General features: G+C 40.0%; 1 pseudogene; it reads right to left on the reverse strand.

Moving 5' to 3' along the window:
* Positions 1-346: 346 nt before the first annotated feature.
* Positions 347-10,390, reverse strand: LOC149184799 (ATP-dependent Clp protease proteolytic subunit-related protein 3, chloroplastic-like; annotated as a pseudogene).
* Between the last annotated feature and the right edge of the window lie 577 nt (positions 10,391-10,967).

Below are 10,967 nucleotides of genomic sequence, written 5' to 3' on the forward strand. Positions count from 1 at the left end.
TCTCGCAATGGTTTCTTGAAAGTACGAGTTATAGTCACAAGTCAAACATTGACACCATGAAAGATCTGTTCTTGGGAAGACGATATAGTACTAGCTTTTGAATCTTCAATGGGTGATTTTATTATAGCTCCTCCCTTGCTAATTATGCCACCACATATAGAACTTGGAATAACCAATGTAAATTGACTTGACTTCTCATCCAAATCATTGTTATCATCAACCTCTCTTAGAAATTTTTGGAGAATGTGATTAAATGCAGTGATTATTTCATTGATGGATCTCATAAATAATATTATCATATCAGTTGTTCGGGAGAAAGAGTCATGTGAGCGTTGAATCCCAACCCCTAAATGTGATTGAAAAAGTGATAACAGTAGCACCACCTTTCTAAATAATCGATCATGTTGCTACATTTTGCAATTGGTGGTAAACGTGGTTGTTTCAGCATAACTTGGACATGAGGCAACATATACCGCTTACCCTTCTTTCCTGTAGCCAACAAGAAGCAAGCCTCGCCAACAGCTGCTCCAAACGCTACTTTGTAGATCTCATTTTTCATCTGCATCATTATATCATAAATGGAAAAACATTTAGTTTCCAAGGCAACCATGTCACCATCCTCACGTGATGTTCCAATAAAGTTGATGTACACATAGTTCAACTGTCTTCGATCCAACCATCGCAAATAAAGAGACTCCACTATAACTAAATCTTTGATATCTAGAACCAAAGGCATGCCCATGAAGACAATTTCACTGTTGAGAAACAATGAAGGCATGTTTGGCATAGGCCTTCTGGTCTTGTGCTCATTAAGATGCACATTCAACCTTAGTGGGTCCTGCCATTAGCCTGCACATAATATTGGCCACCAGGTTGAGGAGCGGAGTCGTGTCATCCGAGTGGTGTTTTGTTTGAGGAGCGAAGGCTATGAATGCTTGATTGGAGAGCAAAGGGTCATTGGGAATGCATGGAGGAAACAATAGTGCCATCAAGGCTCGATCCCTATGCCTTGTTATCCTTCTGGACGTCTATTTAGGATATGGGCACACGAAAGAAGAAATTAGAGGAGAGCGTCTGTGCTGCAACCCTCCATTGTTTCAGTGGGTTTGTTTAGTCGGAGTCAAGTGTGAATTGGTTCTAGAAGTCAAGCACATGCCCTAGATGGTCTTTGTGGATGCCCTTATTAACATGCAGAAGCAAAAGAAGAGAAAGAGTTTACTTTGATGGATGCTTCACAAAAAAAAGAGGCTAGATGGCTATCATCGAGGGCCAAGAAGATCATCATAACTTATGTAGTAAGTTGTAGCTGTTGCACTTAGGTTAGCCATGCAACCCAGGGGCACTCTAAGGGTTTCTCTCATGACTAACTAGAGTAAGAATCCCTCACATGCAATGTCGTTTTGTTGAGGAAGGTATTGGATCAATGCATAATGGACATTGCGGGACTCAAACCTACGGGCATTTGAGTGTGGTCTTCAACATAGTAGAGTTGTGTTGTCATTGTTAGCTCTGCTACATTCTTCAGAAGTTGATGGGTAAAAATAGGTGTTTACAATGCTGGTTTGGGTCGGTATGGATTGCAAAGTGTTTGCAGCTATCTATTGGATCTTTCCTCCCTCATTTTCATTATGCCTCTATAATTCCCTGCACCTCTGTTTCTTCCTTCTCATTAAATCATCCTTATGCTCTTTGAACCCCTTATATCCCTATTTTACACCCGCTTTTGGTATAAAATCCTTGTTTATCTAGCTCCCGGGTGTTCATATTTAAAAGCCTTATAAAACCCTCAAAACCCTTTATAAAAGCCTGACAACCTTTCAAAACTCTGTATGAACCCTTTTCGTTTATTCTCACGCGCATTTAATTAAAAGAAAGTTATAACCCGCATGACTATATTCATAAAGCCGTGGGGTATTTTCACCCGTCACATCACTCCAAACATGCTCATTCTTTCTCGAACGTCCAATGATCCCGGCTCATCATCCGATGGTGTTTACAGGCTTTATACCGTTAACTGCTTGCTCGATAGCCCCGAGAAAGTGGTTTTCCCCATCAACCTACCTGCCATGCATCTCCATTATACTCCATCGCATCTGCTTGTACGTAAACTGCCTCTACCAAAAAAGCGGTGTGAGGAGACTGCTTACCGTCCGCTCTGTACGGCTCCCCGTGTGTTAACTCTCGCTTACCTTTGCCGCCCGTCAACCATCTGATCATCAAACTTGTGATCGGACGGCCCTTGTCCCTTCATTCCTATTTTCCCTCGATGGTTTGCATATGCCGACCTTCGCCGTCCGATTCGTTGCATCCACGACTAATATTTAATCATGCTCTTGTTTGATTCCAATGCTACTTGCCAAGTGATCTAGGCAGTTCATCTCAACCATCCAACGACCATCATTTATTTTCAGGTTATCGTCCATTTTCGGGCATTTTTCATGATTTGAGCCTGTTTTGCGTGTGCGAAGAAGGAAGATATCGATCCAACAACCTGCATATTCAAACCTTCAGCTACCTGCATTTAAGAACAGCATGGTCAAGGATAAGAAGGACTGCTTCAAGCAAATCAAGATATAAATCAGTTATGGAGCATTGTACAAATTATATCCCATATGCTCAGAAAGGACAACAAAATATTAGAGAATGTCAAATTTGTTAATTAAGACAGTCAGAATGCATCAGAGGCCCATAATAGTTTGTAATTGCATTTGGTGATCCATTAAGACACCTCCACGCATATCCTAGTAGAGTAATTTTGTATTCAAATGCTATATATACTCGGAAAAACAATGTAATCAGGTTGATGAGTGTTAGATGGGTGTTACTCTGTTGTAAGATTCAACTTTTGGAGACTGTAACTACTTTGAGACCTGCAGCGTCTGGTCTTCATTTCCAACTAATACAAGCTTCTTTTGTTGTCAATTGCTCATTTTTCACTTCTTCTATGTTCTTGGTTGTGCCTGTCATGCTTTTTTCATTTGCTACAGATGTTTAGCATTAGAGGGGCTATCATCCCACCTCTGTGTTAGTAACTAGCTAGTATTATTGGATCTGTATGCAGGTTTCTGTTGTTTTAGTGCCAGAGAGCTGTCATCCTGTCTATGCATTAGAAGACAGATTTATAGGCCTTTTAACTGGTTGCAGCTGGCCATCACAGGGTCCTGTGCATCTGCTGGTGTGATCAGTGTTCTCCATCATCACATTTTCTTTAAAACTGTGAGTAATTGGTGGTTAAAAGCCTTGTAGTCTGGGGGTGTTCACCCATGTCTGAGGTTAAGAATAGTAGGAGTGGTTATCTAGCTTGAATATGCCGCATTTGTTTCATTCATCCACCATTTATCCAACGTTTTTGTTGAGTTTGTAATGTTACTGAGCATCACTGGTATACAACCTAGGTGAGTTTCTTGGGGTGATAACATTAATTGGCGTCGTTGCCGGGGAGAGGAGAATTGAAGCTCAGCTTCCCTGGGAGAATGACACAACTTCAAGCTTTGATGAAAGACAAGGTTTGAACATAATATCTGGTTGTAATCATCTATCTGGCGACTCCATTGAAGGAATACCATCCTTTGGTGACTCCACATTGAATTTTTGGCTCAGTTTATGAGACACACTCGAAGAAACCCTCAGAAATCTCCTGCTGAACCAGTGCCTGAACCTGAGAGGACTGCTAAACCGAAGAAAGCTTCACAGAAAGGGGCATCAGGATCAAGTAAGCCTAAGAAGTCTCATGCATCTCTGAAAGATAAAGTTGTTGTTGAAGATCCACAGTTTGAAGATTTAGAGCATAACACTGTTAATAAGGAAAAACCTTCAGAGATTAGTTCAGCCCCTTGTACAGTAAGTTCCCCTTTGAGTCTCAGTTCAAAGAAAGCATCCCTTTTAGTCCAAAACATCCCTTTTTCTTTGCCATCCATCATATTAATTCCTACTGCTCCATCTGCTAGTTTTCTTCCAAGTACTCCAATCATGGTAGGACAGCAAGCACCTACGAGGATTGAGAGAATTATTGCTGCTAGATATGGACCATTGGTGTTGCCTGTGCCTTTAAATCCTATGCTTGTGGGAGAATATCAGAAATATATGCCTAAATTCACTGGTACAGAGGGAGTAACAACAGAAGAACACCTAGAAGCTTTCTACAGTTATGCTGATAATTTGTATATAAGTGAAAATGATGTATGGATGAGAGTTTTTGTCCAGAGCCTTGATGGAGAGGCTAGGAAGTGGTTTAGAGAATTACCCTAGAGATCAATAACAGATATTGAAGCATTAGATGATGCATTTTTGAAGCAATGGGGAGATAAAAAGGACTTGTTGTATTCTCATACTGAGTTTGGTAATTTGAAGAGGGAAAATGGGGAATCAATACCTGATTTCAATAAAAGATTCAATCGAATGTATAGTAAGATTCCAGCTGAGGTAAAGCCTACTCCTACCTCTGCCAAACTCACTTATGCCAAGGATTTTGACTCCGATTTCTGCCTGTTATTGAGGGAAAGGAGATGTGCTACTCTATCAGACATGCAGGATGAAACCCTAGAAGTAGAGTCTTATATCATGGCAGCAGAAAAGTTAAAAAGTCAAGCTGACATGAGAAGACAGAGAAATTAGGCTTCTACTTCTTCTGCATCATCTTCAGAGCCTAAATTAGAAAAAATGACTAAGATGATAGAGTCATTGGCTGTTGAAATTTATAAGCTAAAGGTTGAGCAAAACTCAGGGAAAACAAGGCAGAAAAACACATTTGCTCCAAGAAACTCTAATCCATTCAGAAGAGCAAATGAGCAGTTACAAATTATGTAGAGGGGTGAAGAAACAAAGGATGAACAGAAAGTTAAAGCTCCCTTTCAGAATGTAATCATGGAGGAGGAACAATTTGAAGAAGATGAGGATGAAATTCACTGCATGGAAGATAAAGGCAGCGCTGCATTTTTGACAGTAGCTGAGTATGAACAATCATTGCTGCAGGAACAAAACAGTCAAGATTGGGACAAAGGAGCTGTTCTACAATCTGGTGAACAGTAGCAGAGATATAATCTAAGATCCAATGCAAAGAATGTCAAAGAAAATCCTGCACAAAGAGCTGCTGTCCAAATAGAACCTCAAAATGGTAAGCAAAGAAGACTAGCAGCTGATCCTGTCATCCTCAAAGCTCCAGTTCAAGAGGTAAAAAGTTCTGATAAACCATCTTCTTCTTTCAGCTTTGAGTCAGAAGTTCAGAAATTGAAAATATCTGTGCCTCTGGTTGAGTTGGTGAAGGTTGAAATATTTAGGAAACCTATCCTTGAAGCCCTTGAACTTGAAACCATAAAAACCTCCACTGACTCTGTCAATTTGCAAGATGACAAGCCTGCTATCGTGCTCAGCCCCATGATTGAACCTGCTGATAATAATTCTCCATCTTTTTATGTCTCATTGACAATTCATGACAAGATCCTCCACAACTGCCTGCTAGACACAAGGGCCAGCCACAATTTGATGCCTAAAGCTGTCATGGAAGAGTTAGGTCTTGATATCACTAGACCCTATCATGATTTATTTTCTTTTGATTCAAGGAAGGTGAAATGTCTTGGATTGATAAAAGGCCTGGCCATTACCTTAACTCAGCTGCCCATGAAAAGTATGATGATGTATATTGTGGTAGCAGATGTGCCTCCCAAGTTTGGCATGCTGCTGTCTAGAGGGTGGATTAAGAGACTAGGTGGGACACTACAAAATGACCTATCTTATGCAACTGTCCCAGTGTTTGGAGGAGAAAGCAAGAGGTTATATAGAGAAGCACAGTTGGCATATATCATCAGTGATGAAAAGAATCCTACAAAGCATCCTATATATGCAGTGGACACTGATTTTGGAGCATGTATTCTCCAAATAGAAGAATCTCAGAAGGCCGTAATGCAGCTCAGGAAACCAACAATTCTGGCTGATAGAGAGCAGGGAAGTCAGATTTGGGAGATGTTCTTTGATGGAGCATGTTCCAGGGAGACTGCAGGAGCAGGGGTGGTGCTAGTATCTCCAAAGAAAGAAAGCATTCAGCTGTCTTTTAAGCTAGTTTTTCTAGTAACAAACAATATAGCAGAATATGAAGCACTGCTATTGGGCCTTAATGCAACAAAAGACAGAGGAATTAGAAGCATAAAGGTGTTTGGAGATGTTGATTTGATTATACAGTAAGTAAATAAAACTTTTCAAGCAAAGCACCCAAGGTTAAAAACATACCGAGATGAGGTATGGAGAATCAGAGACTCTTTTGATTTTTTTTATAGTTCATATATTCCTAGAGCCCAAAATCAGCTTGCTGATTCCCTTGTTGTGTCTGGTAGTCTATTCATTCCTCTTATGCCTCCCAGACTAGTTTATGAAGTCCAAGTGAAATACAGACCGTCCTTTCCTGACAATGTCCACAATTGGAAAGTTTTTGAAGATGATAAGGAGTTGAATAGGTTCTTGCAATTCATTGATGAATTTGCTGAGATGCAAATTGACCAAGAAAATGATGTCTTGATAGAAAAACCCCAGTCCCAGCTTAGAAATAAAATTGGTAAAGACAACATAGTCCAGCTTCCTAGTAATCATATTCCCAAGGGCCTAATTCCTCTTGAAAGACTGTTTGACCAGAATGATGTGCCTTACAAAGCTGCCCAAAAAGAAGACCAATCCATAGTCTGTAAGCATGATATAGGAAGCCCTAGTCAGCCCAAATTTGTAAATCTGTCCACTCATTTGTTAGCTGATCAAAGTGCTGAGTACTACAATTTAATGAGGCAATTTGCTGATGTGTTTGCCTGGGAGTATAGTGATCTGAAAACACATGACAAAAACATAATTCAACATAAAATCCCTCTAGAGAAAGACACAATACCATTCAATCAGAACTTGAGACCAATAAATCCTATGCTTCTTCCACTGATTGAGAAAGAAATTAAAAAGTTGCTAGCTTCCAAGATCATTGTTCCTCTCAGATATTCAAAGTGGGTGGCCAACCTAGTGGTGGTGAGGAAGAAGAGTGGAGAAATCAGACTGTGTGTTGATTTCAGAAATTTAAACAAATGGTCCAAGAAAGACAACTATCCTTTGCCAAAGATGGAGCATTTGTTGTAGAAGGTCTCAGGAGCTAAAGTGATGTCATTTTTGGATGGATTTTCAGGCCTTAATCAAATTGTTGTACACCCAGATGATAAAGAAAAGACCGCATTTAACATTCCTTGGGGCACTTTTATGTATGCCAAAATGCCATTTGGATTGATGAATGCTAGAGCCACCTTTCAGAGAGCTATGGATATAGCTTTTGTGGGAGAGAAGGACAAATTTGTGCTTATCTATCTTGATGATATAATCGTTTATTCCAGCAGCCATCAAAGTCATTTGCAGCATTTGAAAAGAGTGTTCTTGAAGTGCAAAATTTTTGGAATTTCAGTCAACCCCAAAAATTCACAATTTGCTTTACATGAAGGCAAGCTGTTAGGACATCTTGTGTCAGCTGCAGGTGTTCAGATTGACCCAGAAAGAGTCAAAGCCATACAGACTTTGACTGTCCCTAGATCAAAGAAGGATATTCAGTCTTTTTTGGGCAAAATAAAAATTGTAAGGAGGTTTATTCCAAATTTTGCAGAGCTGGTAAAGCATGTTACCTCCATGTTGAAGAAAGGAGCAAGGTAAGATGGACCGAAACAGCAAGAAAATCATTTGATTCCATCAAGAAGGCTATAATGGAAGCTCCCACATTAATAAGTCCAGATTACAACAAGGAGTTTCATATTTTCTCATTTGCCTCTGAAGACACTATTGCAGTTGTTTTGTTGCAGCAAGATGAAGAAGGTTCAGAACATCTAGTGGCATTTTTCAACAAGAATTTGAGGGATGCTGAACTAAGGTATGATATTATAGAAAAACATGCATATGCTCTTATTAAGTCCTTGAAAGCTTTTAGAGTCTATATCCCTCATTCAAAAATAATTGCATATGTGCCCTCGACTGCAATAAAAGATGTTTTGACACAACCTGATGCTGATGGAAGAAGGGCAAAATGGATTGCTAAAATGATAGAATTTAATATAGAGCTCAAGCACACCAAGTTGGTCAGAGGTCAGGGTCTTGCCAAGTTATTGGCTGAAGAAAATTGCAGGTCTTTGGACATTGATTTCCTATATGCAAATGTAGAAAATAGTCAGGCAGAAGAGGAAAAAACAGCTGAAACAGAGAGAAATCAATTAGTGGCCGAAAATCTAGCTTCATGTAACTGGTATGCTGAAATAATTAATTTCTTGCTGAAGCTAGAGATCCCTGCAGGATTTACTCAAATTCAAGCTAGAACTTTAAAGCTTAGAGTAGCAAAGTATTGTATTATGAAAACTCTGCTCTACTGGAGGGATCCATCTGGAGTGTTGTTAAGGTGTCTGGACAAAGAACAGTCACAAGAAGTTATGCAACAATTACATAACAACATGTGTGGAGGGCATCATTATTGGAAAACCACAGCCCACAAAATTCTCAGAGCTTGGTACTTTTGGCCCACTTTATTTTCTTATGTATTTGCTTTTGTTAAATCTTGTGACAGGTGCCAAAGATTTGAAGGAAAGCAACAGTTGAAATCCCTTCCCCTCAAACCAATACAGGCAAAAGGACCTTTTCAGCAGTGGGGTTTGGATTTCATTGGAGAAATCAATCCACATTCCAGTGGCCAGCACAGGTGGATATTAGTAGCCACTGATTATTTCACTAAGTGGATTGAAGCAGTCCCTACAAGGAAGGCAGATCTTAATGTGGTCATAAAGTTTTTAACAGAAAATATTTTCAGCAGATTTGGTTGTATACATAAGTTAATAACAGATAATGCACCAGCTTTCAGGGCAAAATAATTGATGGATATGTGTGATTCAATGGGTATCAAACTTGTTCATTCCACCTCTTATTATCCACAACGAAATAGTCTAGCAGAATCCTCTAATAAAAGTCTGATCAGGATAATTAAAAAACTGTTAGAGGACAATAAAAAGAATTGGGATTCAAAGCTCAAGTATGCATTGTGGGCTGATAGAGTGACCATTAAAAAATCCACAGGCATGTCTCCTTTCAAGTTGGTATATGGCACTGAGGTTGTATTTCCAATTTAGCTAACCCTCCCTGTGGCAAAATTCCTTCAAGAAGAGCAAAATGAGGAAGAAGACATGGCAAGAAGAATCACTGATTTGACAGAGTTACATCAAATTAGAGAATAGCTGGTGGAAAAGGCTGCAACACATCAGTGAAGGATTAAGGAGGCCTTTGACAAAAAGGCAAAAACTGATAATTTTCAGATTGGTGATTTGGTTTTGAAACGGGATGCTCTAAAGGAGAAGAAAGGCAATCATGGAAAATTTGATGCTTTCTGGACATGGCCTTTCATCATTTCATAGGTTCAAGGGAACAACACCTTCATACTGAAAAGTATGGGAGGAGACGCTGTTTTTGATGGCCCAGTTAATGGGTGGTTTTTGAAGGTTTATGTTGTTTAAGGTCTTTGGCCTTAAAAATTGTAAATATGTTGTTTTATTCAGTTTTGCAGACAAAGTAGACTCCATGCCCAATGGAACACTAGGAATTTTGATTAATTGGTTTTCAGCTGGAAAGGCATTGGTCTGCAAGTTCTTGAGACCTCACAGGGAGGATCTCATCCCCAGAAGGAGCCAGTGTTAGCTCTGCTATGTTCTTCAATAGTTGATGGGTAAAATTAGGTGTTTACAGTGCTGGTTTGGGTCGGTATGGATTGCAAAGTGTTTGCAGCTGTCTATTGGATCTTTCCTCCCTCATTTTCATTATGCCTTTATAATTCCCCACACCTCTGTTTCTTCCTTCTCATTAAATCCTCCTTATGCTCTTTGAACCCCTTATATCCCTGTTTTACACCCACTTTTGGCATAAAATCCTTGTTTATCTAGCTCCCGGGTGTTTATGTTTAAAAGCCTTATAAAACCCTCAAAACCCTTTATAAAAGCCCGACAACCTTTCAAAACTCTGTATAAACCCTTTTCGTTTATTCCCGTGCACATATAATTAAAAGAAAGTTATAACCCGCATGACCATATTCATAAAGCCGCGGGGTCTTTTCACCCGTCACATCACTCCAAACATGCTCGTTCTTTCTCGGACGTTCGATGATCCCGGTTCATCATCCGATGGTGTTTGCAGGCCTTTATACTATTAACTGTTCGCTCGATAGCCCCCGGGAAAGTCGTTTTCCCCATCAACCTACCTGCCATGCGTCTCCATAATATTCCATCGCATTCGCTTGTACGTAAACCTCCTCTACCAAAAACGCGGTGCGGTGAGACTGCTTACCGCCCTCTCGGTACGGCTCCCCGCGCGTTAACTCTCGATTACCTTTGCCGCCCGTCAATCGTCCGATCATCAAACTTGCGATCGGATGGCCCTTGTCCCTTCATTCCTGTTTTCCCTCGATGATTTCATATGTCGACCTTCGCCGTCCAATTCGTTGCATCCACGACTAATATTTAATCGTGCTCCTGTTTGATTCCAATTTTGCTCGCCAAGTGATCCAGGCAGTTCATCTCAACCATCCAACGACCATCATTTATTTTCAGGTTATCATCCATTTTCGGGCATTTTTCATGATTTGAGCCTGTTTTGCGTGTGCGAAGAAGGAAGAGATCGATCCAGCAACCTGCGTATTCAAACCTTCAGCTACCTGCATTTAAGAACAACATGGTCAAGGACAAGAAGGACGGCTTCAAGTAGATCAAGATATAAATCAGATTTCTATTCAAATGCTATATATACCCAGAAAAACAATGTAATCAGATTGATGAGTGTTAGACGGGTGTTACTCTATTGTAAGATTCAACTTCTGGAGACTGTAACTACTGTGAGACCTGCAGTGTCTGGTCTTCATTTCCAACTAATACAAGCTTCTTTTGCTGTCAATTGCTCATTTTTCACTTCTTCTATGTTCCTGGTTGTGCCTGTCA

The sequence above is a fragment of the Pinus tabuliformis genome, chromosome 3_2 (assembly GCF_031772625.1).
Source record: "Pinus tabuliformis cultivar Carrire ecotype Pingquan chromosome 3_2, CPIR1, whole genome shotgun sequence".
NCBI classification, from domain to species: domain Eukaryota; kingdom Viridiplantae; phylum Streptophyta; class Pinopsida; order Pinales; family Pinaceae; genus Pinus; species Pinus tabuliformis.